The sequence below is a fragment of the Vulpes vulpes genome, chromosome 13 (assembly GCF_048418805.1).
Source record: "Vulpes vulpes isolate BD-2025 chromosome 13, VulVul3, whole genome shotgun sequence".
Taxonomy (NCBI): domain Eukaryota; kingdom Metazoa; phylum Chordata; class Mammalia; order Carnivora; family Canidae; genus Vulpes; species Vulpes vulpes.
In genome coordinates, this window is record NC_132792.1 from 117,654,943 (window position 1) to 117,682,322 (window position 27,380).

General features: G+C 46.2%; 1 protein-coding gene and 1 long non-coding RNA gene across 13 annotated transcripts in view; one reads left to right on the top strand and one right to left on the bottom strand.

Annotated features, from left to right (window-relative positions):
- The window catches only part of ADAR (adenosine deaminase RNA specific), a 38,510-nt gene extending 38,285 nt beyond the window's left edge, over positions 1–225 (bottom strand). For 2 of the 11 annotated variants that reach the window (XM_072732455.1, XM_072732437.1), the window contains exon 1: positions 80–225. The gene's annotated coding sequence lies outside the window, so the exon portion shown is untranslated. The remainder of the gene's footprint in view (positions 1–79) is intronic. The other 9 variants (XM_072732445.1, XM_072732441.1, XM_072732442.1 and 6 more) reach the window with 7 other exon arrangements.
- A 42-nt stretch (positions 226–267) lies between these two features.
- On the top strand, positions 268–23,084 carry LOC112918893 (uncharacterized). Of its 2 annotated transcripts, none has more exons than XR_011996260.1 (3): positions 268–465; positions 19,751–19,945; positions 21,454–23,084. It is a non-coding gene; the product is annotated as an uncharacterized lncRNA (long non-coding RNA). The 2 variants fall into 2 exon arrangements; XR_003234770.2 differs by lacking the exon at positions 268–465 and adding an exon at positions 12,029–14,446.
- The last annotated feature ends 4,296 nt before the right edge of the window (positions 23,085–27,380 follow it).

Genomic DNA, 27,380 nt, shown 5'->3' on the forward strand with positions numbered 1-27,380 from the left:
CCGCCCCCCAGCCGCAACCCCCCCTCCTGCCACAGCTCGGGTCGGGAAGGTGGTGCGGGGAAGGAAACAGCCTCCTTACCGGGTGCAGTGATCCTCCGGGCCGCGGCGCGACCCCAGAGGCTGCCACGGCCGCGGACCCTCCCCGCCCGCCCCCACCACGTAGCCGCCGCCGCCGCTGCCGCCGGGAATCAATGGCCGGGTCGCCGAGTGCTGACGTCACGGCGCGCCGGGCGTGGGCGGCCGCACCACGTGACCACCGCCTCTTTTGTCTGCGTGGTGGCCGCTGGGGTTTTGCTGTGGGTGTTGTGGGGGGCTCGCTGGGGGGCGGGGGCGGGGGTGCGGGTCAGCGGGATCGACGTGGGGGGAGGTGCTCGCCGACGCCCGGCGCGGTGTGTAGCTCCGGGGGTGTTCGGACGGCCTCGAGGACCCGGAATTCCTTGCTCAGACGTGGTCCTAGGACGGCCGGTCAGTTTACCTAGAAAGCCCCGTAGTGAGGGCCGCCGGGGGGCGGGGGGAGGGAGGAGGGCTGGTCTCTGCCGGCTCTGCACTGCGGGGTCGGTGCCCCTCACGTTGTTGCCTGACTGTCCGCACCGCTCTTCCAGCGCTTTACTTTCACATCTAGAGTCCCTATTAAGCAATATGGTGGTTTCTGTGTTGGTGAACCGTCTGGTGTTCTGGACGCACGTTCACAAGCGCGTTACTAAATGTCCAGTTCATCCAGGCCGCCCCCACAAACTACCGCAGGCTTAGAAACAACAGCAATTTACTTCTCACAGTTCTTTTGTTTTGGATCGATTTATTTCCGAGCGGAGGGGAGGGGAGGGGAGGGGCGGGGGAGACTCTTCAAGCTGAGCCCTGAGCCTGGAGTCCCGGGGCGGGGGGCGGGGGGGTGAAGCTGTTCCCGGGATCCGAGGTCACGACCTGAGCTGCAACCAAGCGTCGGGTGCTGCAGGGGCTGAGCCGCCAGGCGCCCCTCTTCTGGGCGCTCTGAAGGCCGGAAGCGAGATCCCGGCCTGGGTAGGCTTCTGGGATGGCAGGGGCCTGGGCACCTCCCAGCCGGCTCCCTCCTAGGCACCCGCTCCCACTCTTGAGCGCCAGTGCGCCCCATACTATCTGCTTGGGCGCTAGGGTGTCACCGAGGGACCCTGGGCGGGCGTTCTCGGTCAGACCTGAGATTCACCCTCGCGGCCCCCCCGCAGAGTCACGGCTACGTGGCGGTCCACTATGTGAACGTGTCATTTTTTCATTCTCCAGCTGTTGAACAGCTCTGCCGTTTCTGTTGTTGTTGTTGTTGTTTTTTTTTTTTTTTCTATTTCCAACAGTGCTGTTATGAGGCATTGCCTTTTGGTGCTAAAAACTTCTTGGGTCCAATTACCTAGGAGTAGAATTGATGGGTCTTGGGGGTGTCAGTGCTTACCTTCTTATGATACTGCCATCTTTATTCAAAGTGGCTATGCAGTTTACACTTCTACCCGCATCCGTATTTTCTTCCCTAATGCTTTAGACTTCTGCATTTGGGGCAATGAAATGGGAGTTAAATAGTCTCATCCCAGCCTTCTTGGCACATCCCTGAGGTGAAGCGTCTCGTGTATTTATTGGCCAAGACTTGAGGGATTTCAAGGCAGACGATCAAAAAGATATGACCACGAGGTGGCAGTCACACACACACACGTTTCTTCTTGCCGGCTCTGACGTATGTGTGCTGAAGTCCCTCACAACTAGACCCTGCGGAGACCCTGGGGCATCTAGAAGGAGCGGAGGGCAAGGAAATTCCCAGGTTGTTAGGTGACCTTGCCCTGCAGCCCAGCGGGAAGTCTCTGGGTCAGAAAGCTCTGCAGGGTTTAAATATTTTATTTATTTATTTATTCATGAGAGACAGAGTCAGAAATACAGGCAGAGGGAGAAGCAGGCTCCATGCTGGGAGCCCAACGTGGGACTGGATCCCGGGACTCCAGGATCACGACCTGGGCTGAAGGTGGCGCTAAACCACTGAGCCACCCAGGCATCCCTGTGTAAACATCTAAGTGTGGTACTTACTGGCAGGCTTTGAGCTTAGAGGTCCCATTCCGGGTATAGAAATAACCGTGGGGCTGTATACAGAGGCCATCTTTGGCTCACTTATAATAGCCGGTTCATGTCTTTTGCTCTTTTTTTTTTTTTTTTTTTTTAGTGAATTGTACCGAACACTACTTCTTTGTTACTTCTGTGTGTTGCAAGTTTCTAATCTCATATATGGCTTGTCTTTTCACTTTCTGTTTTGATAAATACACATTCTTAACTTTCAGTTTATAAATGTTTACTGTCATTTTTCCAACCTTAATATATATTAACTTACTCTTCTAAAAATATTTAGTTTTGTTTTTGACACTTCAATTCTTACGCTCTCTGGAATTTAGTTTATGGTTTTACTTTTTACAAATGACTCCCCTCGCCCAGGTTTGTTTTTTGACTTAGCCCCACCTTTCCTAACTGTTGTGCCAACGTGGTAATGTATTAACATTAACATGGCTGTACTTCTAAACTGTCTGTTCTACTGTATGATTTGTGGATATTAGTGTCTACACTACACTGTTTAATTACCAAGCTATAGAAAAAAGTCTTGATTATTTAGTAGGAAAAATCTTCCTTATTTTTCTTCTGCATCTTCTGCGTGGGCTATTCTTGGTCCTGTATTTTTCCATACATGTTTTAGAACAAGCTTCTCTGGTTGCACAGACACTACACAAAACTTGTTGGGATTTTAATTAGCATTGCTTTGAATATACAGATCAGTTTGGGTAGAATTTGCACCTTTATGACTCTGAATCTTAATTCATAGCTATCTTTTTATTAGGTCTTCATTAATGTCTTTTCAGTAAAGGTTTACTATTTTCTGTGTCCACATTTTACACAGTTTTTGTTGGGTTTATTCCTAGATACCTTGTAACTTTTGTTGCTGTTGTGATATCCTTTAAATTTATACTTTGTAATAGTTTGTTGCTAGGGTAGAAATAAATAGGAGTTTTGTAAATTGATATTGTATCTAGCCCCCTTGTTGGATACAACAGTTTGTCATTGATTTTAATAAATTGTCCATTCTTTCTAATCATTTGTTTATTGATTCTTTTTGGGTTTTCTATATAAATAATCATGAAAATAATGTCAGTTCCAGTCATTTTGCTTTTTATTTTCCTTAAAGTATAACACTGGTTAGGACCTCTCATATAATGTCAATAGAAATGGTGATGCCTTCTTCACATTCTTGATTTGGGCACTCTTTCCTTGATCCTGATTTTTCAAAAGGAAATTTAGAATTATTTTGCAGGCTTTTTTGGTAAATAAATTTAGAATGATATTTTGGTAGGCTTTTTGTAAATCCCCTTTGTCAAAGAAGGGTCCTTTTACTCCTAGTTTACTGAAATTTTTTTATTTTGAATGGATATTGAATTTAATCAGTTTGTCTATTGAGATGATCATATTTTTCTCATGTTTTAATGTATTAATATGATAAATGACGTTTATAGACTTTCTTATATTAAATTATCCTTGCATTTTTAGGTTAAACTACATGACCATAGAGTATGACCAATTTTGTATGCTATTGTACTCAGCTTATATGCTGTGTAGGATTTTTGCATTTGTGTTAATGAACAACATGGGCTTGTGACTTTCCTTTTTCATTCTGCCTTCATCTGTGTCATAAGGCTCAAGGAATAATACAAGGAGTATAACTTTTTAAAGAAATACTTATTTTTTTGAGAGAAGGAGCACAAGCAGGGGGAGGGGCAGAGGGAGAAACAGACTCCCCACTGAGCAGGGAGCCTTACACAGGACTTGATCCTAGGACCCTGAGATCATGACCTGAGCTGAAGGCAGATGCTTAACTGACTGTACCACCCAGGTTCCCCAAGGAGTATTACTTCTATGTATATATCCTCTGGAAGAATTTGAATAAGATTGGAATGCTCTTTCCCTTCAAGTTCCAGTAGAATTTACCTATCAAACTGTCTGGGCTGAGCATTTTCTGTGTGGGAAGATTTTTTTTTTAATTTATTTTTTTAAGTAAACTGTGCCCAGTGTGGGGCTCAGACTCATGACCTCAAGACCAAGAATTGCACAGTCTACTGACTGAGCCAGCTGAGTGCCCCTGTGGGAAGATTTTAAAATACTGCTTTCATTTCTTCAATACTTATGGGATTGTTTAGATATCTTATTTCTCCTTGAAGTGGTTTAGTAAGTAATAGATTCCTATGAAATTTTCCATCTCATCTAAGATTTAAAATTTATTGACATATAGTTGTTGGTAGTGTTCTCTTAATCTCTGCTATGTTTGCAGTTATTTCTCCTTTTTCATTTATGATATGCTTGTAGTGGATTGTGTTACTATTCCTTCAATATTTGTTCCCCTTCTTGTAAGAGGACTAGACATTCCCACCTGTTGTCATGTGATTTGAAGTGCCTCTTGTGTGAGGGATGTGTATGCCCACTCAGCTGACAATGACTCTGGTCAAAGTGTCATCATACACAAGCAGAAACTTTAAAAGATAGCATGTGTGTTTGCCCTAGCTCTCTTGATCTTTCCCTCTTCCATGAAAGTAGCACGTCTGTACCTGGGGTCCCAGAAGGGAGAGGACATGTGGAGGAAAACCTGATGGTGGATCTGTAGTTGACTTATGCAGCAGGCAAAAAACAAGTGAGATATGGGATTTTTTTAAAGATTTTATTTATTTATTCATGAGAGACACAGAGAGAGGCAGAGGAAGAAGCAGGCTCCCTGCAGGGAGCCCGATGTGGGATTCAATCCTGGGACCCCAGGATCATGACCTGAGCCAAAGTCAGATGCCCAACCACTGAGCCACCCAGGCATCCCAAGATTTGGGATTTCGTCATTTACCACAGTATATTAATAGTGAAAATTGACTGATGAATTATTTATCTATAGCTTCTATTATTTCTTTTCTTAGATAAATCATTGCAGATTTATGTTATTTTGTTGGACTTTTCACAGAACCAGCTTTCAACTTTCTTGATTTTTCTCTATTTCATTTTTCTATTTCTATTTCATTTCCTTTTTTTTTTTTTTAAGATTTTATTTATTTATTCATTGGAGACACAGAAAGAGAGGCAGAGACATAGGCAGAGAGTCTCTCCATATAGGGAGACTGATGTGGGACTCGATCCTGGGTCTCCAGCGTCACGCCCCAAGCCGAAGGCAGACGCTCAACTGCTGAGCCACCCAGGTGTCCCTCTATTTCATTTTCTATTTCTGTTTCTACTCTTACAATTATCATCTCTTTCCTTCCACTTTCTTTGAGTTTATTCTGTTTATTTTCTGCTTAAGTTTTGTTTCTAGTTCATTAATTTTTAGCCTTTCCTCCTTATAGAAAAAGCATTTAAGGAAATAAGTTTCCTTCAAAGCACTACTTTTCATATCCCACAGGTTTGGTTTTGTGTTCAGTGTGGATGGGGCTTGAATTCATGACCTTGAGATAGAGAGTCATGTACTCCACTACCTGAGCCAGCTAGGTGCCCCTCCCACAAGTTTTGATAGATACTGTTTTCATTATCATTGCTTCATTATCAAGATATATTTAAGTTTTTTTTTTAAGATTTTATTTATTTATTCATGAGACACACACAAACACACACACACAGAGAGGCAGAGACACAGGCAGAGGGAGAGGGAGAAGCAGGCTCCATGCAAGGAGCCTGATGTGGGACTCGATCCCAGGCCTCCAGGATCACCACACTGGGCTGCAGGCGGTGCTAAACCGCTGCGCCAGCGGGGCTGCCCTGTATTTAAGTTTTTATTATGGTTTCCTCTTTGACTCATGAGTTATTTAAAAAGCATGTTCTTTAATTTCAAAATCTATGGAAATTTTAAATTCTAAATCTTCGCATTGTGGTCAGAATGTAGTTTCTGTAATACTCTTCTTTGAAATTTGTGGGTTTCTGTCTGCTTGGATCACCAGTCATAGGTAAAGGCATGTTGCAAAATCTCCCACAGTGGTAGATTTGTTGATTTCTCCTTGTAGTTTTTATCAATTTATACTTTGCATATTTTAAATATATTTTGTTAGGTGCCTATATGTTTAGAATTGTGTTATTATGATTTTTGGTTAATTAAATCTTGTCATTACACAGTTATCTCTATTTCTTTAATGCTCTTTATTTTTTTTAAAGGTTTTATTTATTTATTCGTGAGAGACACAGAGAGAAGCAGAAACTGAGGCAGAGGGAGAAGCAGGCTCCCTGCGGAGAGGCTGATGTAGGACTCCATCCCAGGACCCTGAGATAATGTCCTGAGGGGAAGGCAGATGCTCAACCACTGAGCCACCCAAATGTTCCTTTAATTCTCTTTATCTTAAGGCTTATATTGTTTCATCTTAACATGGCCAAACCAACTTTCTTTTAGTGAAAATTTGCTCATAATACCTTTTTGATCCTGTTGTTTTCAGCCTAAGTTGTTTTGCTTTATTTGTTTGTTTATTTATTTATTTATTTATTTAGAAGGCCACTGACTTTATTGACTTAAAAAACCTTACAAGGGCAGTGACTGTTCTGCCAAAAAAGGAGTCAAATAGCATAAAACAGACCAGTGGGGGTGGGGGTGGGTGGGGGAAGGTCCAGGAATTGACTTGGAAAAACTAGTAATTGTTGACATGAAACTGACAGGGGAAGGAGATGGGAGATGCATGCAAGAGCATGAATTTCAAAAAAGTTGAAATGGTGAGGGAAGAGAATGCCCCAAAGACCTTGAAGTATGTCAAAAGTGAGTAGAACAGCAGCAACCTCCTCCTTTGTAGAGGACAGGGGAGGAGTCTCCACGTGGCTGCAAACTGGAGACTCACTGCTGGGGCTGGGGACTGGGGGTTCCTCAGAGTCTCACAAGAAGGTGTCACACCACCTCAAAGGAGTCCCGGGACTGCTTGGCGTTGGCACCACATGTGTCAGCCTTTCCCGGAAGAGATCTTCATCTTTCTTTAGCACCAGAAACTGGCCCAGGACCACATAGGCCTTGTCAAAGCCCCTTCCTCCAGGGTCTTGTCCAACACTTCACCAGTCCTGGCCAGGCTCCCCACTGGCTTCCCCGGGGGGGGGGGGGGGGGGTGCCGCCCCCACCCCGGGCTCTGCTATGAAGTCTCTATGCTTTTGGGAGATGGTCATCTTGATGAGCTTAATGGGCAGCTCTGGCTCCTGTAACGGCCCTTCCCACCACCCGGCTGCTCCCGCTGATCACATTCTTTTGCTTTAGATGCACTCACATAGATAGCCAGATTTTTTTTTTTTTAAGATTTTATTTATTTATTCATGAGAGACAGAGAGTGAGAGGCAGAGACACAGGCAGAGGTAGAAGCAGGCTCTGTGCAGGGAGCCTGACATGGAACTCAATCCTGGGCCTCCAGGATCAGGCCCTGGGCTGAAGGAGGTGCCAAACTGCTGAGCCACCCAGGCTGCCCCTATAGCCAGATTTTTGAAAAATTTTTCTGACAATCTCTGCTTTGTAACTGTCAATTTTTGGTTCACATAAATATACTGTAATTTTTTTTTAAAGATTTTATTTAATTCACGAGAGACACAGAGAGAGAGGCAGAGACAGGCAGAGGGAGAAGCAGGCTGCGTGCAGGGAGCCCGATGTGGGATTCGATCCCCGGGCTTCCAGTTTCATACCCTGGACTGAAGGCAGTGCTAAACCCCTGAGCCACCCAGGCTGCCCTGACACTTGATATATTTAGTCTTTGATTCTGTTTTACTTTTTGATTTCTATTTGTTCCATGTATTTTGTTTCTGGATTATTTTTCTTTCTTGCATTCTTATTTTTGGATTCTTTTTTTTTTTTAAGATTTATTTATTTTGGAGAGAACAAGCAAGCTAGCATGGAATGGGGAGAGCAGAGGCAGAGGGAGAAGTAGAGTCTCAAGCAGGTTCCACACTGAGTGCTGAGTGCAGGGATTGTCTCATGACCCTGAAATCATGACTTGAGCTGAAATCAAGAGTGATGCTTAACTGACTGATCCACCCAGGCGTACCTAATTGAGTTCTTTTTGAAACTTTTTTCCTATTCTGTGTTTTTCTTTCTAAAGATTCGGAATGATGCTTCTTTTTTTAGTGACTATTCTTTAAATTTATCATGTATTTTAATTTAACAAGGTCTAAAGTTTAAGCAAAAAGTTGACTCTTCTGGACAGTACATGAGCTCCATAATACTTTAGCTCTTTGCTTATCCCTTCTGATTAATACAGACTGTTATCTAATTTTTTGTTTCTGTCTTTTCTAACTCCACGAATTGGCCATTATCATATGTTTGTTTGGGTTCATACACAGAGAAAGAAGTAGAGCCAGTATGCAGATGTGTTTACAAACTAGCTGCCACTTTAGTGCAAGGGTGATAGCTCAGTCTTATGGGGCCATCCTCCAAGAAGCCAGGTAAAATGTCTCAGGAAAGTCTGCCTGGGGGATTATTTTAAAGATATCTTCAATCATTCAATAAACTCTCTAGGCGAAAGAAAAGAGGGATTTTCCTACAGACTCCGGTTGTGAGGGTTCATTCTCCTGCCCTTCTGTGCTTGTTCATGTGTCCTTTGGCATCTAATGATTCAGCAGCAAGGGGTAACCACAGAGCAGAGGTTGGAGACTCACTGCTGGGGCTGGGGACTGGGGGTTCCTCAGAGTCTCACAAGAAGGTGTCACACCACCTCAAAGGAGTCCCGGGACAAGCAGAGGTCCGATAGTGTTGGTGTGGATGGAGGCCCGTCAGTATGCACCTGCGTGAAAGTCCTTGGAGTCCTGCACAAGTGGTCCCAGCGTGGTGGCTAGGGCTGAAAATTAAGGGTTCTGGTGAAAGGTGAGGTCAAGAGACCCTGAAGTAGAGCACAAGAACTAAAGAGGGAAAATGTTCTCAAAGGAAAGAACAGCATTTCAGAGGCACAGATGTGGGAGAAAAAGCACTAGTCCTTTAAGAGATGCTGGAATAGCAATTTCTCCAAATGAGGATTCTCTTTGTGTGAACTTTTGTAAATGTGTTTTTACTTTTATGAGCGTTTTTAAAAAGATTTTATTTATTTGAGAGAGAGTACAATCTGGGGAAGGGAGAAGCAGACTCTCCACTGAGTGGGGAGCCTGATGGGGGGCTTGATCCCAGGACCCCAGGGTCATGACTTGAGCTGAAGGCAGACACTTCACTGACTGAGCCACCCAGGTGCTCCAACTTTTATGAGACTTTTCTGTATTCTGAGGTTGGGTATACATGAGTTTGAACCCCTAGTGTTGGGAATAACTAGAAGTAGAGAAAGCAGGCTGCTGGGAGTGTGTGTGGGCACGGATATTTCTGCTGTGGTGGTTTGGGAGAGACAAAACGAAAGCAAAGCAAAGTCTTTGAAGTGGCCTGTCTCAGCAGCCCTCCAGGAACATTACTAAATATGTTAGGACATCTAAGAGAGCCAGATCAGAGTGTTCTCTTATTTTCTGATGGGTTCTTTAAGTTATTACTGGCAGAAGAATTTTTCATTTGAGAGGAAGTTTGAGAAATACCCGAGTGCTCTTAAGGGCTTCCTTTTTCAGACTCATTGAGGTAGGTAGAATAAATAAAAATCATGCAGACATGTCTCAAACCACGTTGTATCAGGTCAAGCACAGTTAGAAAGGCTGGGTGAAGTATTTCTAAAAATCGTGCAGACATGTCTCAAACCACGTTGTATCAGGTCAAGCACAGTTAGAAAGGCTGGGTGAAGTATTTCTAGCATGTCTGTCTGAAAGCATGGAAAGCACGTGTGGGCCAAGATGCTGCAGGAGAGGGGGTCCCATGGAGCAGACCTACACTCGGTCTCGTTTGAGCTCTCTGCCCATTCTAGTGTTGAAGCTGAGAGGATGAGAAGAGCTTCTGGAAGTTTCACAAGGGAGATGATACCTGAAGCTCAGGGCTCATCAGTGAGAAGGGGTCCCAGGAAACACTCCAGGTTGGACCCAGAAGTAATGATGAACAAAACAGCCTCCTTTCACAAAGACTGGAATCTAGCTGGAATCAAACCCAATCTCAGGTTTATTCAGGTGGTTTGCCACTGTCCTCATCTCTCCTATAAACAAGAATAAATTCTCTCTAGGTGAAGACAGTCTAGTACTTCAAATGATCTCTATACTTTTTTTTGTACATGAGGTCTAGCACTTCATGAAAAATAGATCTATAAAACAGGAACTTTTACCAAAACTTTGGAGACCAATTGCATAAGGAGGGAGTCCTTCAGGTGATGCAGATTATAGAGTTATCACGCCCAGACTTTAACTGTAATTCATATGTTTCAGAAATTAAATTACAAGATGGACAATTTCAGGAGAACCAAAAACTATAATATGAGAACCAAATGGAAGCTCTAGAACTGAACAATATCATGATGGACACTAATAATAACAGATGGGTTTAATCATTGGTCTGCATATACAAAATAAAAGAATGCAAATGTAGTAACATTAATAGTCCATAAAGGAGATTTTAATGTCAAGAGCAAAATAGAAAGAAATGAAAAAGGATACTTCATAATGATAATGAGGTCAGTTCATTAAGAAGATACAATATATAATTAGCAAATATCTAAGAACAAAGTGTCAGAATATATAAAGCAAAAACAGTGGACTGACTACAGTGAGAGAGAAGTTGTCCATTATAGTCGGAAGCTCCAACATAGCTCTGCTATTCACCAGAAGGCAAGGCCTAGTAGGTAGATGTCCTGCAACAGCTGCAGGACACACGTACTTTCAAGTGCTGAAACATTCACCAGAGTTGGCTACATGTTCGACCATAAAGCAATTCAGCAATTGTTGAATGACTGGAATCAAACTGAGAACATCCCCTGGCTGCAGTGGGATTAGTTTAGAAATGAGTAATGCACAAGAACTGAAATACCCCAAATGTTTAGAAATCAAGCAACACCTGAACACCTGATGGAGTGATCCAGTCACAATGGAGATGAACACATTTTTTTTTTTTTTTTTTTTTTTTATGATAGTCCCACAGAGAGAGAGAGAGGCAGAGACACAGGCAGAGGAAGAAGCAGGCTCCATGCACCGGGAGCCCGACGTGGGATTGGATCCCGGGTCTCCAGGATCGCGCCCTGGGCCAAAGGCAGGCGCCAAACCGCTGCGCCACCCAGGGATCCCTGAACACATATTTTGAACGAAATCTATTGAAAATACCTAAGCTTATATGATGCAGAAAAAGCTGTGCTTGCTTAGAGGGAAATTTATAGCCTTACAATCGATCATTTATCAATGAAATATAGATTGTTTACCATATATTGGATATATACCACAATATACAAAATAGGAAAAAAAGGCGGGACGCCTGGGTGGCAGGCTCAACAGTTGAGCATCTGCCTTCAGGGTGTGATCCTGAGGTCCTGGGATTGAGTCCCACATTAGGTTCCTTGTGTGGAGCCTGCTTCTCCCTCTGCCTGTGTCTCTGCCTCTCTCTCTCTCTCATGAATAAATAAATAAAATCTTTTTTAAAAAAAGGGAAAAAAGCTGAAAATTAGTGATATAAGTATCCATCTTAGGGAGTTAGAAACAGAGCAACAAACTAAACACAGAAGGTAGAAGGAAGGAGATAATACAAAGTACGATGAAGCAGAACACAAGTTCACAACAGACTCAGTAAAGGTACAAGTTGGTTCTTTGAAATAACTGATAAAATAGAAAAAGTCCTGGTCAGACATCAAGCACGGAAGAGCAGAGGCACAAATAGCCAGCGCAGAAAATGGAACAGAGCTGTGAGTTTTCAAAAGGTCCGTAGAGATCTAACATGCATCTAAGGCAAAGGACCTCAGTTATGGGGTGATCTGCAGAACCCCTTGTGTTGGCATCTTTGGATTCCTGTCTCTCTTGAGCTCTCCAGATTCCGTTGGCGAAGAATCTTCCAGTTTCCTTCCCAGAGGTGTCAACCTGGTTCATAGCTTTCTGGAAACTAAGCAGAAGAGGGCTGGGGGCGGGGTGGGGAGGGGGTGGTATCTTACTATTCAAAAAAGAAGCCCTCACTTTGTCCTTCTGTCCTCCTACCAGAAGTGCTCACCCTCTGGTGGACCTGGTGACCCCAAGACACCAAAGCCCCGGTAGGAAGGGAGCACACTGCGGCTCCATCAGGATCTCATTTAGCCCGGCTCTTACCCTCTCCCACAGCGGCACCCCCACCCTGGGCCCTGGCTGCCGAGTTTGGGGGGATGGTGCACATCTGCCTCCTCACATGTATTTTCTCCACATCTGTCTCACCTTTCAACTTTGCCATTCTGTCATTCATTGCCTAGACGTTTTTAATTACAACGAGGTCACATCTGTCCAAATCTGGTGTTTCCTGTTTAGCTGGTCCATCTCAGTCTGTCCTCCCTGCCCCCGCCCATTGCAAGGGTCACACTCACATGTCGTTGACGACCACAAACTAAGTCTCCACAGATTACATTTTTCAGACTCTGGGAGGTTCCAGGGATGCTGAGACCTCACCTCTCTCACTGCTGCTCTGTCTACCCTTCAGGGCAGATGTGACCCACCATTCCTTCCCGCATCCTGAATCCTTCATCCTTTCAAAGTGCTCACCACAAATGGTACTACGCATGTCGTCCTACCATGTTCCTTTGCTTTACTTAACCCATGTTTCCTTATAGCTACACACCACTTTTAGAAATATAAAGGACATTCATTGCATTTTGTTGTTTGTGAAAATAACATACGGTCTTACCTGAAAATTTATCCTATACAGAAAAACAGAAACGTAATTTACTTCTACTTCTACCACTCAGAGAGATGCTTTGGAAGTAGGGAATCCAATTTCTGCTTCGGCGTGTCCCATGTGCCCTGAGGTCTCTTCTCACAGCAGACCCCCCTTTCTGGGAGGAATGTGTCTGAGGAGGTGAGACTGGGCTGCTGCCTGCAGCAGAGCAGAGGGGTTAGGGGAGAGGAAGTGCTTCCTCCTGAGTGCTATCATCCCGATCCCGATCCCAATCCTGGGGGTTATGTGAGGCTGAGGAGAGGCCTTCCACAGGCTACTATCTAGGCGAGGGGCGAGTGAGCCCAGGGGGAAGAGATGAAGGTGAGCCTGACCTGTCCTCAAGCCTCACCTTGTACCAGCATTCTATTGGCCTTCATTTGAATTTGACAGAAACAAAACAAAATTGAAAGTGGAAGAAATACTGACCTTGATTGAGATAAAGCCTTCTTTGAAACATAATTTCTAAAAGATCCTTTAAAGTTAAAGAAGACATAGAATGAAAACATTTCAAGGTGGAGGTAAGTGTGCTTTGTGGTTTAATGTGAAGTGTGTCAATGAACAGAAGGTCATGTTTCCAGAACAGTTTAGCCAATTGTCTCAAAAACTAAGCCATCTCTGAGGTCTAAGCAGTCAAGCAACCAAACGTATTCCTTCACATTTTTGTTTTAAAGCAGAACAAACATCTTTTGAAATGTAAAAATGTAAGCGCTAGGCCTGCCTTTAGGGTCACTCTAAGTTACTAGGGGAGAAATTCATGAGGAGACGGAGCTCTAAGCAGAATATTCTTTTATGTAAAAGAAAAGAAATCCCAAACAGGAGAAGTCATGGCAGCGTTGGGCTGAAAGATTCAAACTGGACTTGCTCACTGCACACAGTACCTTCTTGGTGTTAGGAGGCTCTCCTGTCCTCAGCCACTGTAGATTAAAGCCAGTTTTTTTTTTTTTTTTAAGATTGTATTTATTTATTCATGAGAGACTGGCAGAGACACAAGCAGAGGAAGAAGCAGGCTCCATGCAGGGATGTGGGACTCAATCTGGGAACTTCAGGACCACGCCCTGAGCCAAAGACAGACACTCAACCTTTGAGCCACCCAGGTGTTCCCCTAAAGCCAGTTCTTTTTTTTTAAAGATTTTATTTATATATATATATAGAGAGAGAGAGAGACAGAGACAGAGACAGAGAGGCAGAGGGAGAAGCAGGCTCCATGCAGGGAGCCTGATGTGGGACTCAATCCCAGGTCTCCAGGATCACACCCCGGGCTGCAGGTGGCGCTAAACCGCTGCGCCACCGGGGCTGCCCAAAGCCAGTTCTTATTACGTTCTTTGTATCCAATTTTTTCAATGTGCCCCAATGGTTATGAAACACAATTCTTCTTAGAGTCTTCAGAATTTTTGGAGGAACATGTAACGAATTTAGCTGCTGGCACCAAAATATTCCCCAGTGCACTTCCTTCCAGGAAGAACCATTTTGTGTATCCTCTGTTGGAAGACATGTAGTTATCACAGTGAAGAGCCCATCTTAAGTCTAATAGCATAGTTAATACAAGTAAAACATGTTTTACAGAGCTGTCCTCCCAGCCCAAGGATGCAGGATGCTTCCCAATGGAAGTGTGACCTGTTTACGGTTCCATCAGCTTTGAAGGATTGTCCCCAAATGGGCAGTCGTGTGTGGCTTCAGGGAGGCCCGCGCTCAGCAGTTGTTATCAGCCCACAATGCCAGGTGAGGAAGTATTCACACTTGTGTCCCTTGGGCCGGGTCAGCTATGCTGAGCATCCTTTTCACCATAAGCTTCCCTATGGCTCTATAATAAATGGAGTAGAACATGTCACTGCGTGAGTATAAAAATTGTGGTTATATCTGTCCTTGTTTATTTCTTGTTCTCCACCCCAGCAAATCTTCATGTTCTGTTTCCCAACTGGCCAGTCCCCTTGGATAACTGAGAAGAGATTTCTGTAGACAGGCAAAGGTGAAGGGCAGTGTGCTGGTGTCGAGGGTCTGATGGGTGCCCCTGGGGACCCTCCAAGGCCACGTCCTTAAATTGCCAGGGTCTCGGTATCCACACCGCTATAACTACTATAATAATATCCTTTGTGCTCACCTCATAGAGTTGTTGGGAGGAGTGCATGAAATAATAGGAAAGGCCTTTGGGAGTGAAAGGGGGCCAGACAGAACTGTTGCCTGTCACCCATGAGCATCTGAGCTGTTTATGAAATGTTCCTTCGTTCATTCTAACTTTTGCTCCTAATCACCAAAATCCCCCAATCTAAGACTTAACCACTTCCTGCGGGTTCAATAGTGAGTTCCTTACTCAGCCCCTGGGAACACCACCACTGCTACTGCTGCCACCAGCGTACAAATTCAGTTCATGGGACATGAAAATATGCAGTGTCAGACATCTAGGGATGATGTTTCCCTATGGACTTGGACGTGGGGGTGAGCCACAGGCCTCCCTCCTCACCTGCTGCTTCTGGTCATTGCATTTCGACAGGCAGCATGTGGTGTACTAGAGGGGGAGTTGTCCTGCTGCCTTGTGGTGCTGCAGTTTTCCCCACTGCAGGTTTGGTCAGGGCTCCCCTACTGCCCACACTGCAGCTTCAGTGGGAGGTGATCTTGCTGTCTTCGAGGAGAAGCCAGGGAACCACTCCGTTTCCTATTTGGCCACTGGCCTGCCACCCCGGGGAGTACAGTTTTCTGGTTAAACACTGGCTTCCTGGGATCCCTGGGTGGCGCAGTGGTTTGGCGCCTGCCTTTGGCCCAGGGCGCGATCCTGGAGACCCGGGATCGAATCCCACGTCGGGCTCCCGGTGCATGGAGCCTGCTTCTCCCTCTGCCTATGTCTCTGCCTCTCTCTGTCTCTCTCTGTGTGTGACTATCATAAATAAATAAAAAAATTAAAAAAAAAAAAACAAAAAAAACCACTGGCTTCCCAAAGTGGCTGGGCATGTGGCCACTTTGCTCATAGTTGCCTTTAACCCATCCCCTTGGGATAGGGATTGAGGCTTTGAGATACCATGTAATAATGGCAAAGCAATATGTCATATACAGGAATAGACAAATGTAAGCTCTCTATGAAGAAAATTGAACAATGTGATCGAACGATCATTTTTCAAAAAAAGATGAAACGTGTTCATGGATAGGGCAACCCCATCACGTCAGTTGCAATTCCAACAAAATCCCCTTCTTCCTCTCACTGGTCCTGCTGTGACTCCAAACACAAGCCCCCAGCTCTGCCAACTTCTCTTTCATCCACCACTCTCACTGATTACCAAATTACCAAATTACCAAAACTCCTCTTTACTGTTGCATCTCTGCAGCCCATCTTCCCACAGCGTGGCCATATGACTTCCCGAGCCCTTGTGTGGACACGCACCCTGCTCGTGACTGTCCAGTGATCTAGCATCATCCTCAGGATGGAGCCCAGACTGCACAGTGAGGCTCCCAGGTGCCTCCCCCTCCTGTTCCACTTACCCCCACAGACAGCTCTGTGGCCCTAGCTCCTTATGCCAGGTTCACTTCTTCCTGCCCGCCTCACCCCTTCCTTCCTCCTTCCCTCTATCACCCCATGAGCTCCTGTTGACTATTCACAACTGAACTACTCTGATCCATCCAGGAAGTTCTCCTCTGTCTGCCACATGGGGATGATTCTCCCTCTAGTATATGGATTTGGTATCTGTCTGGAGGCAGGTAGGGTTATCACATATCCTAGTTTGTGCCTATGTCTGGTTGGTGGCCAACAAATGTGGAGACCAGTTGCAGCCCTGCGTAGTTTAATAGGATTAACCAGAGGGATGCCTGGGTGGCTCCATGGTTGAGCATCTGCCTTCTGCTCAACCACGTCGGTCGCGACCCCGGGGTCCTGGGATCGAGTCCTGCATCGGGTTCCCCTCAGGGACCCTGCTTCTCCCTCTGCCTGTGTCTCTGTCTCTCTCTCTCTGTCTCATGAATAAATAAATAATCTTTAAAAAAATGATAGGATTAACCACCAAAACTGCATTAATGTGACTTGAACTCCAGGAAGTCGTGCCCAGGAAGATGAAGTAGCAAATAACTTCGTTGCGTGTTTCAGGCACTTAGAGAATCTATGCATCTGAATGTGGACTGCCCAGCAGGTCCTCTTAGGGTCAGGGCACCTCTCACAGCTCAGATTACTCAACAGCTTGTTGGAGGCCTGTTAACATCTTGAGGTTCCCTTCCAACACCAGCATTCCTCTGCTTACTAACCCTGACTGTGAGGTCACGATTCTGTTCAATCCTGATCATTCTGGAAACCAGCCTCCGAACCTTGACTAGCACCCATGGCTGCCCTCCTAAGACCCTACTGGGGAAGCAGTTTGTTGGAACACGAGTCACCCTTCCCACATCAGGCAACATCATTTTGATGATCTCTTTAAAGAATCAGTAGTTGACACCCCCTTTCACTCTGAAAACAATCCCAGTTTGGGTGATAAATTAAATGATTCCCATTATAAATATTGTTATATTTATAATACATATAATGTTTATTATATTATATATAATATTTATTGTTCTCATTTAATCTTTATAATAACCTCACAGAGGAGATATTACTATGCTGTGCTTGTACAGATACAAGCATGAAGACCAAAGTTCAGGAACCGATCCAAGATCCCATAAGTACTGTAAGAGACTGGGTTACAACCCAAGGAATCTGACTCCAGAACTGGTGTTCTTTTTTAAAAAAAGTAGTTTTCCTTTTTATTTTAAAATCACAAATGTACAGAGAAGTTAAAAGTACAAAGCCCTCCTCCCCAACATTGCAGGGCACGTTGTCTGATGCCCCATTCCCTCCAAAACATCAGCATTTGCCATAGATGCCAGGACGTTCTGCACAACTGCTACATGGCTGTGCAGGTTGGGAGGTTGACGCTGACAAAGACCCACTGTCTGAGCGTCAGATCTTTCCCATTTTGCTGGTTATCCTGGTCACTGCTACCGTGATCTGCAGAGCTGGAGTCCAGGTCAGATCAGATCTCACGACTTTCCTCAGGCTTCCTTTGCCTGTGGTGACCTTGACCTGTTTGGAGATTCCTGGGTACTTTGTACAACAAGCCTCCTGGCATGTTTGCCATTTGTGTAGATGCGGGGTGGCAAGGTGGTGCTGCACCCCCAGGGCTCCCTGTCTCAGGGGACAAGTTTCAGATTCATTCTTTATGATAATGGGTCCTTCCCTCACATGACTCAGGTGGTGTCTGCCGGGCCATTTCCCTGTAAAGCCATTCTTTTCCTGTTTGTAATATTTCATGGGGCAGTGTTTCATTTGATTTTGGATTATTGTTGTTTTGACTTTCTTCCTACCACACCCCCAGCTTTCCTTAAGTATAATTGGCAAAAAGAAAGTGTGTGTATTTAAGCCGCTTGTGTGATGTAATTTGGTACAGGATATATGTTGATGCAGGAACACTGTGTGAGGTGGTCACCACGATTCATCACCTCCCACTGTTACTGCTCCAGGAGTGGGGCACAGTCAGGTCAGGGCTGCCCTCAACACACAGAAGCCATATAACACTGCCTTAATTATCCTGGAATTCAAGAAAAAGAAAAAAAAAAAAAAAAAAAAAAACAAACCCTGAGCTACTCTCAGATTTTGAGTACATAATACGGGGTTACTAAGTATGGTTACTGTGCTCCACATCAGCTTCCAGGATGTACTTGTCCCACGGAACTGAGCCCTTGTGGCACCTGGCCCATCCTTTCAGGGTTGTTGCACTCAGCTGCTCGTCCTCCACACATCCTGAGTGGTCACAAATGACTCCCGGCTGGAGAAAGGCCCAGGGCCTGTCCACACCATGTCTCTTTTACCGGGCCAATCCTTAGCCTGTTTGCACATCTTGGGTATGGTGGACATGGGAGGGCACACGTGTCATCAAGATATGGATGCTTCCATTGGACACGTACTCAGGAATGGGAGCAAGGTCATGGGGTGGGTCTCATCTTCATTTTTTGAGGAACTTCCATATTGTTTACCACACCAGTTTGCATTCTGTGGAGCAGTATGCAAACGTTCCTTCCTCAAACGTTCCATTCATTTATTTACTTACATAGCTTAGATTCATGTTTCCTATTTTATTCAATGGGTTGTAATTTGCTACTTCATTATTTATTTTGATGTACTGATTTTTCTAGTTTTAGCCTCGTATTCAAGATGCCTTCAAATTCTCCTGGCACTCTCTTGTTCTTGCACACATTTTGTTGCTTTGGTGGAGAGAGAAGTATCTTTTACTTATCTGAAAGACTGAATTAGGTATATGTGCAACTTAAGTTTATTTATTTATTTTTTAAGATTTTATTTATTCATGAGAGACACAGAGAGAGGCAGAGACATAGGCAGAGGGAGAAGCAGGCTCCATGCTGGGAGCCCGATGTGGGACTCAATCCCAGGACTCCAAGAACACGACCTGAGCTGAAGGCAGATGCTCAACCGCTGAGCCACCCAGGTGTCCCATGTGCAACTTAAGTTAACTGCATTCACTCAAGGGTGGAATTTTGTGTTAAAATGAAGTATCCACAGAGTAATTGAACAGATACAGACGAGGGCACCAATTTATCAATGGAGTGCTTGCTAAGTGTCTTACATCAGGAGAAATGAATTGGTTCCATGCTTTTCTCCATCAGGAGACTGTAATTAAAAATTGAAGGTTTGAATAGCATTTTTTGTCACTCTTATTTTTTAGTTTATTTCAAAAAAAAATCTGTGTATTTGTTGTTCTGTGAAATTTTATTGATAGTTCTGCAAATTCTCTGCTGCCCTAAGGGAACACATTGCATAAGTGAGCAGTTTCTCCAGGCTCTTGATGGTGAGCATCTCCCCTGCTTGGCTCCTGCACCCGGTACATAAGCGATTTGCTTGCAGGCTTGTCTCATCCATGAGCCTTTGGCCAGTTCCCAGGGCGGGGGCTCTGATGTGCACACCCCTGTAGCTGCCTGGACCCAGTCTGCGGCCTGGCCCAGCAGTGCTGGTTGTGTGGTCAGGTGGTCATGGCTCTGTCTCGCTTCTGCCCACAGGATGGCAGCATCTAGTCAAGGCTTCAGCCCCATCAGTGGCCTGGCTATTTGGGAATCTGAAATTACCTGGTTTCTCCCTGAAATGAAGAGAGTACTGAAGTACTTTTCCTGTAAGGAAACCCTCCATAAAATAACACACATTGTTACCTGTCCATACTCTCTTCCACCTGCTTCCAGGAGGATGACCTCTTTCGGGTGAGTTAGGTGGTGGTTTGGGGCTTGGCATCCATTCTGGAGTGACTCTCTGGGGCTAGAGTTTGTAGTAGCTAAAACTGAGCTAGCAGGCTGAAATCACTAGCTCATTTCATGCACAAGTCATTAGGTGCAAAGAATTGTTATTTAAAGAGGAATGAAGATCCCAACTATGGAGCACTTGCTATATGTTGTGTGCTTTGAACCAGGGGCTGTCGTGTGTGAGTGAGTGGGCATCCCGGTCACCCGGAGGACTGGTTCATCTCATGCTACTGGCCCATCCCCACAGCTTCTGACTCAGGAGGTGTGGTAGGATGGGGCCTGAGAATTTGCATTTTGTCAAGTTCCCAGGTGCCCCTGATGCTGTTTTAAGCAGCCCTTTGACATAGGCATTACTGTCTCTGTTTTTCAGACAAGCAAACAGGCACAGAAGCTTAGCTACTGGCCCTAACCCAGGAAGGGGGACCTGACACGAAGACCCTGTTCAGCGCCACCCCAAGCCCTGGCTATGTCCACTGCACCATTCTCTAGGGAAAAGGGAATAAATCTGTACTTGGGGGATTTTTGGAATCCTATGGCTCCAAAAATATGGTAACAATGCCCCCATTCCAGTGATGCATTTAATTTTTAAGAGTTTAGCCACAGCAGTCAATCTTTGTGATTCCTCATGCTCAAGGGATGAAGGAGGCTGTCGAAGCAGAATAGGCAGATGCGCTTGTGCATGAAGGGACATGATGCTTTGCACTAACTCATTTAAAATTAAAATGTCTTTGGAAACAAAATATCCATGTTATAGGTATTTTAATCACCAAACTCCAACTTTGAAACTAGAATAGGACATGAAAAAAAAAGGCACAAGTAAGTAATTATAAAATCTATTAGCTTGCCATGGAGAGAGAAGACACAGTTTGTCCATGGAAATAAAAAAAGAAAAGCTGGTCAGCTTTCTCTAGGAGTGAATCAGCAAATCCACGACTCAGCTCCAGGCTCTGGCAGTTGAGTCTTGGGTGTGTCCGCCCATGGTTTACGAGAATCTGTTCTGTATTTATTAGGCACAATGGTCTCTAACCCGCCCTCTCCTCCCCACCATACGGTTTAATTAGGTTTAAAAAATTAAATCTGACCTCTCAGAGGCAGGGATGGGTTTTATTCTAAATGTGAAGAGGGCTGGGACACAGAGGAAAAGGAAGGAGAGAGATGCTCTTGGCTAGGTTTCCAGCCTGGCCTCCTCCCTTTGGCCAGGCTCCTGCTTGGCCTGTTTCTTCTCTGCAGTAGGGTCTCACCTGTCTGGTCCAAATCCAACAGGCTTGCTCACCCTGGGCTTTTAAATGCAGCCAAAGAGGCCTTCCTAATGGTTTGTGGAGGGGCAGAGGTGGGGCCTCTGGGGACTTTTACATTTAGAGAGGATACCGTCGTGCCGCCCAGCCCCAGGTGAGTGTCACCTGCTCCCTCAGATAGCTGTCTCTACAGAGGAACTTGGTTATTACAACCTGTGTGTTCTGCACTTCCAGAGCCTGCCCCAGGTCTGAGGGCTTCTGAATGTTCCTTGCAAAGAGTCACAATGAAGCACACGGCACAGAGCAGTCCCCCAAGGAGCAGTGTCACAGGGATGACAAAGAGCATCTCCCACTGCAGCTCACCCGGGGCACAGGTCTGGGGCTGGGCCTCAGGCCTTCGCCCTTACGCACTGCACTTCCCAGGGACTATGAGCTCACAGGGAAACACGGAGGCTTTGGAGAAAAGACGCCATAAAGGAAGACTGTCAACTGAGGAGCTCCTCATAACAGACAAAGCAAAAATAACGTATGAAAGTATTCTTCTGTCTGGAGGTTGGGAGCCATGGCTTCATGGGCTGCGACAATGGGGTGTGATCCTGACTCCTGATTTTCCTTTCCGATCAGCTGAGCTCCCCCTCTGGTCTGCCAGTCCTCAGGAGCTCAGAGCTCAGGGGCTCTGCTGGGTGAGGCCAGGGACTCCGAGCTCCTTCCAGGTTTCCCCTCCAAGGTGAGAGAGCTGCAGTTCTATCACTTCCAAGTACTGGGGGATGGTTCTTCTTCAATAAATTCCATTTGTGCTGCTGTTGCCTTGACCATTTGCCTCCCCAGACTCCCCTGGGTGAGCAAAGACTCCAGGACTCCCCTACCTGCCTCTATTGGACACGTCTGCCTTAAAAAAAAAAAAAAAAAAGCCAGGGGCACCTGAGTGGCTTGGTTGGTGAAGCACTGGCCTTCAGCTGAGGTCATGAGGTCATGAGGTCCTGGGATCCAGTCCTGCGTCAGGCTCCCTGCTCAGTGGAGAGTCTGCCTCCAGACTCTGCCCCTCCCCCTGAGCTTGTGCTCTCTCTCTCCAAAATAAATAAATCAATCTTTAGGGAAAAAAAAAGAATTACCATACAACCCAGTAACTTCACTTCTGGATATTTACCCAAAGGAAACAAAAATATTACCTGGAAAAGATATCTGCACCCTTGTGTTCACTGCAGCATTACTTATCATAGCCAAGACTTTGAAATAACCCAAGTGTCCACTGGTGGAAGACTGGATAAAGAAAATTCTAGACACAATGGAATGTTGTTCAGACATCGAAAAGAAGGAAGTCCTACCCCTACCATTTGCGACCACATGGTTAGATCCTGAGGCCACCACACTCGGCGAAGGAAGTCAGGGAAAGGCAAATACCCCATGGTCTCACATATGGAATTGAAACAAAAACCAAGCCAAACCCCAAACCACCAAGCTCAGAGATACAGAGAACAGATTGGTGGTGGCAGAGGTATGGTTTGGGGGTGAGTGGGATGGGTCAAGACAGTCAAAGGAAACACATCCTCAGTTAGGAAGTAAGCCAGCCCTGGGCACGTGAGGGCCAGCATGGCGGCCATGGCTGGTGGCAGCACTTTCAGATGTGAGAGTCATGGAGAGAGCCGATCTGGAAAGTTTGCATCTCAAGAAACAAAACTGTAACGACATGTGTCTATTTCACATTGTACACAAATACTGAATTACTATGCTGAACACCTCAAACTGATATGTTGTATGTCAATTATACCTTCATAAAAATTAATTAAAAATACACATAGAATGTATAAAATGTAGGTAGGAGATCAGGTGAATTAGGAGCCATAGCCATATTGTTATCTTTAAAATCAGGTGGATTCCATGATTGTGCAACGGCCTGGTGAGTAGAGAAGGTCACATTGGTGTCGTTGCTGTCCTTGCCCCCTTTGTGGACAGCGGGGGACAGCTCACAGCCCTGGGAGCAGCTCACAGACTCCGAACCGCTGCCTGGTGGCTTCTGGTCCATCCTGCCTTCCATCTCTTCTTGACTGACTCCTATTTCTGCCAGTATTTGTCCGGGGCCTGCCAGACAGTGTGCATTGTGCTAGGTGTTGGGGATACAGAGAGGCCCAAAACGTTGGCCCTACTTGCTGCCACTTGGCTCCCAGTGTCAGGCAGCCCTCCCCAAGGGGATACAGAGAGGCCCAAAACGTGGGCCCTACTTGCTGCCACTTGGCTCCCAGTGTCAAGGCAGCCCTCCCCAAGGGCGGCCTCAGCATGGCCCACCTGCCACAGAAATAAAGCCCAGCTTGGTTTACAGGAGCAGACATGAGCTCTGAGGGCCTGCACATGTGGGCACACGTGCTGCTCTGCTTGGGCTACCCGAGTCTCATTACTGTGATTAGTGGTAACTGTCTGGTGAAGTTTACTGGAAATGTGTGCCAGAAGGACGCAACAGCAGTTAACACTTACTGAACGCTGACTTTGTGTGCTGGGCAGGTTTTCTATACCCACTCAGTTAAAACTCACAACAACCCTGTGAGGCAGGTACTACTACCACCGTGGCCCCTGCGTCCAGAGACCCAGAGATGCTGAGCAGACTGACCAGGCAGGACCAGGCAGCTAGCTTGCAGTAGAGCTTGGCTCCAAATCTAGAGTATTTGGATCCCATCCTGTGGTCTCCCTTGCGGCCCCACTCGACTTCTCAGTGCCATCTGTGGGGCCTTGGGAACGTGCTCATCCTGAGAGATTCTAACTCAGTAGGTCTGGGTGAGGTCCAGGAATATGTAGTTTGAGAGAGCTCTTTGGGTGATCCTGACAGGCAGGTGTTTGAATTCAGGGTGGTCATTATCATTGGAGTGAGGAACATGGAGACCAAAAGCTACTCTTGAAGGATATGGCGGGGTTTCCTCGGCAAAACATGGGTGAGGGCTCTCTAGGCTGAAGGAGCACATGAGCCCATGGGGAACTTAGGTCAGCGAAACTCAAGCTAGTGGGCCCCAGGAGTGTGTGTGTGAGTGTGAGCTGGGAACTGCACTGAGGGGAGGTTGTGGAGTGGATTGCCCCCTCCCAGGGCAGAATTAGGGATCACAGTGAAGCATGTGGGCTTTGTCCCACTGACAGGGCAGCACCTGACCAGCAGTCTTGTGGGGCATAGCATGGTTTGATCTGTAGATGGTCTTTATTTAGAAGCTTGTCTTCTTGGGACGCCTGGGTGGCTCAGCAATTTAGTGCCTGCCTTTGGGTCAGGGCATGATCCTGGAGTCCCGGGATCGAGTCCCACATTGGGCTCCCTGCGTGGAGCCTGCTTCTCCCTCTGCCCATGTCTCTGCAACACCCCCCCCCCCCACCATGTGTCTCTCATGGATAAATAAATAAAATCTAAAAAAAAAAAAAAAGCAGCATCTTGTCTTCTTGATTCCAAGAGTTTTGGCATACTGAAGAGAAAGAGCAAGAATAGGAAGACAGCGATTTATAATTAATTCAGCCAGAAGTCTGCATCACAGCACTTTTGGTGAGAGAAGAGAGTAGATTGTTGAAAATTGGATGCACTGTGAAGTGTTATTTCTCTGAATTCATTTTGGAAGAAAAAGGAAGTTCACACCTGACAGGGGGCACACCAGGCCTTACCCCATAGAGGGCAGCAAGGAGGGCCTCAATTGCAGGCTGGGGATGAGCCTGGAGCTGCTGGGGAGGGGGGTGGGGGGCTGCTGGCCTGGGGATGAGGTGGGACACCTCCCAGCATGTCCTCTGCAGGGACGAGAAAAGCTACAGTCTCAGCAATGCAAACCTCTGTAAAATTAGATTTGGAGGAAGTACTTGTCAGCTCCCACAAATTCTTGGTGATGGGAAGATTGTCAGGATTGTGCTTTTGAGGCAGTAAAGCTTGTTTTTAATCACAGTGCAGGATCTGCTTTCTAGACTCCAGGCTGCCGTGTGAGCTGTGTGAGCCACACACTTGATTTGGGGCTCCCGGGACACGGTATTGGGATTCCCAGCCCTCTTTATTTTGTGCTGATAGAATCAGCCGAATGGAGGTGGTGGAGACCAAAAAGCACCACCATTCGGATGAACAGGAACAATGGTGGAATGAGCCTGCTCCCTCTGGGTGAAGCAGAAAGCTTGGAGGTGAGAGGCTCCACCCCAGCAGAGGACACTCGGGAGTCCTGTACCTGGAGGCGGGCGGAGGCCCCACTCGTCACTGCACCCATCTTCACGTCCATCTCCCCACCACAACACTATCACTGTCCCCATTTTACAGATGGGAAAGCGGAGGTGCAGGGTTCCCACTCATCGGAGGGCACCAGCTAGGAAACACCCAAGTCGGCGGCAGACCTGCCGTGGAACTGGCTCCAGATCTGGGTGTTGGGCTCCCAGGTTTGTTCTAGATCAAGTGAGCTGAGCTCTGCAGGGCTCTTGCTGCTCTGGGGGAGTGGGCGTCTCAGTTTCCTGGCTATTCTGCCATGGGCCCCGAGTTCTCTGTGAGTAGAAGAAAAAGGACTTTCACACCTGACGGGGCACACGTGGCAGGGGGCTCACCAGGCTCCTAAGTGCAGGTGTACAGTTGTCTGTGGGCATCTATGTATTCTGGAGCCCCAGACAACGTCACAATGGTGTGTGTGTGGCTTTGTGGCGGTCCACACATTGGTGACTCTCCCTGCCCACCTTAGATGTTGCTGCCGCTCTTTCCGGCTGCTGGCTGGGCCAGCCCTGGGGGCCAGGTGCCCATGGCAGGTGCACGAGTGTACTCGTCTTTGTACGGGTTGCAGAAGAAGGAGGTGAACACCCGCGTCTTACCTGCCCACACTGAAATTTAGAAACTGTTCAGGAGGAGCTCAGCATTGGAGGGCGGCCGTCCCCCACCCCTTGGTTCCCCACGCCACACCCATGTCCGCGTGAGCCCAGAGTGTGGAGCTCTGGCCGACCGCACAGCGCGGGCACACACCGGGCGGGGTCTCCCTGGGCTGGCTTCTTCCCTCTGCGTTCCGGCCCCCGCGTGTGATGGGGCCTGTTTATCTCCTCCTTCTCTCCTTCTGGGTCAGTTCTAGTGCTATTTTGTTTGTTTTACGAATAGTGCTGGGTATATGCACATACTCAACTTTTCTAAATAATGCCAAATGGTTTCCCAAATAGCCGTGCCTGTCACAGCCCCACTGGCAGTGGGCAAGAGCGCCAGCTGCCTCGCATACTCCCAACACTTGGCATTCCCCGATTTTCAGACTTTTTTCTGTCACTCTAGAGGGTGTGAAATAGTAAGTTGGATTTCCATTTGCATGTCCTTCATCACCAGTGAAGCGGACCATCTTTTCACGTTTATGGCGGTTTGTGATCCCTTATCTGTGAAATTCCTGTTCCTATCTTATGCTTGTTTCCCTCCAATTGGCTTCCTGGATTTTCTTTCTTTTTATATTTTATTTATTTATTTATTCATGAGAGATACACACACACACAGAGAGAGAGGCAGAGACACAGGCAGAGGAAGAAGCAGGCTCCCCGTGGGGAGCCCGATGTGAGACTCGATCCCAGAATTCCAGAATCACGCCCTGAGCAGACACTCAACCACTGAGCCACCCAGGCGTCCCAGCTTCCTGGATTTTCTAAGTTAGACAGGTTGTAAACATCTCCCAACTTGTGGCTCATCTTCTCACTTAAAAAAAAAATGGAGTAGATGGTTTTAATCTTCCTGTATTCAAACTTGTCAGTCATTCCCTCTATGGTCTGGGTTTTTGGAGTTCTGTTTAAGAAGTGATTTCTGTCGTCTTCTGAGTGTCACAGGTTTTCTTTGCATTTACGTTTTTAACCCAACCAGAATTAATTTTTGTGTATGAATGTAGATAATCATTGTCTCAATGCTGGTGATTGAAAAGTCCATTTTCCCCCCAACTTATTTGCAGAGCCAGCCCTCTAATAAATCAAGTTTCCGTGAATGGTGAGGCTGTTTGTCAGCTCTCTGTTGCATGCGTTGTTCAAAGACCACATCACCTTAATTACTAGAGCTACGTGACATGCGTTCTTGATATGTGCTGAGCCCCCCTTTTTTTGGTATCAGTTTTACAATCAGCTTGTAATGGTCCATACACAAAAGCCCTATTTGGATTTTGACTGTCACTACATTAAGTTTATAGACGAATTTTGGGGGAAAGAAATGTATGTAAAAACCTGAA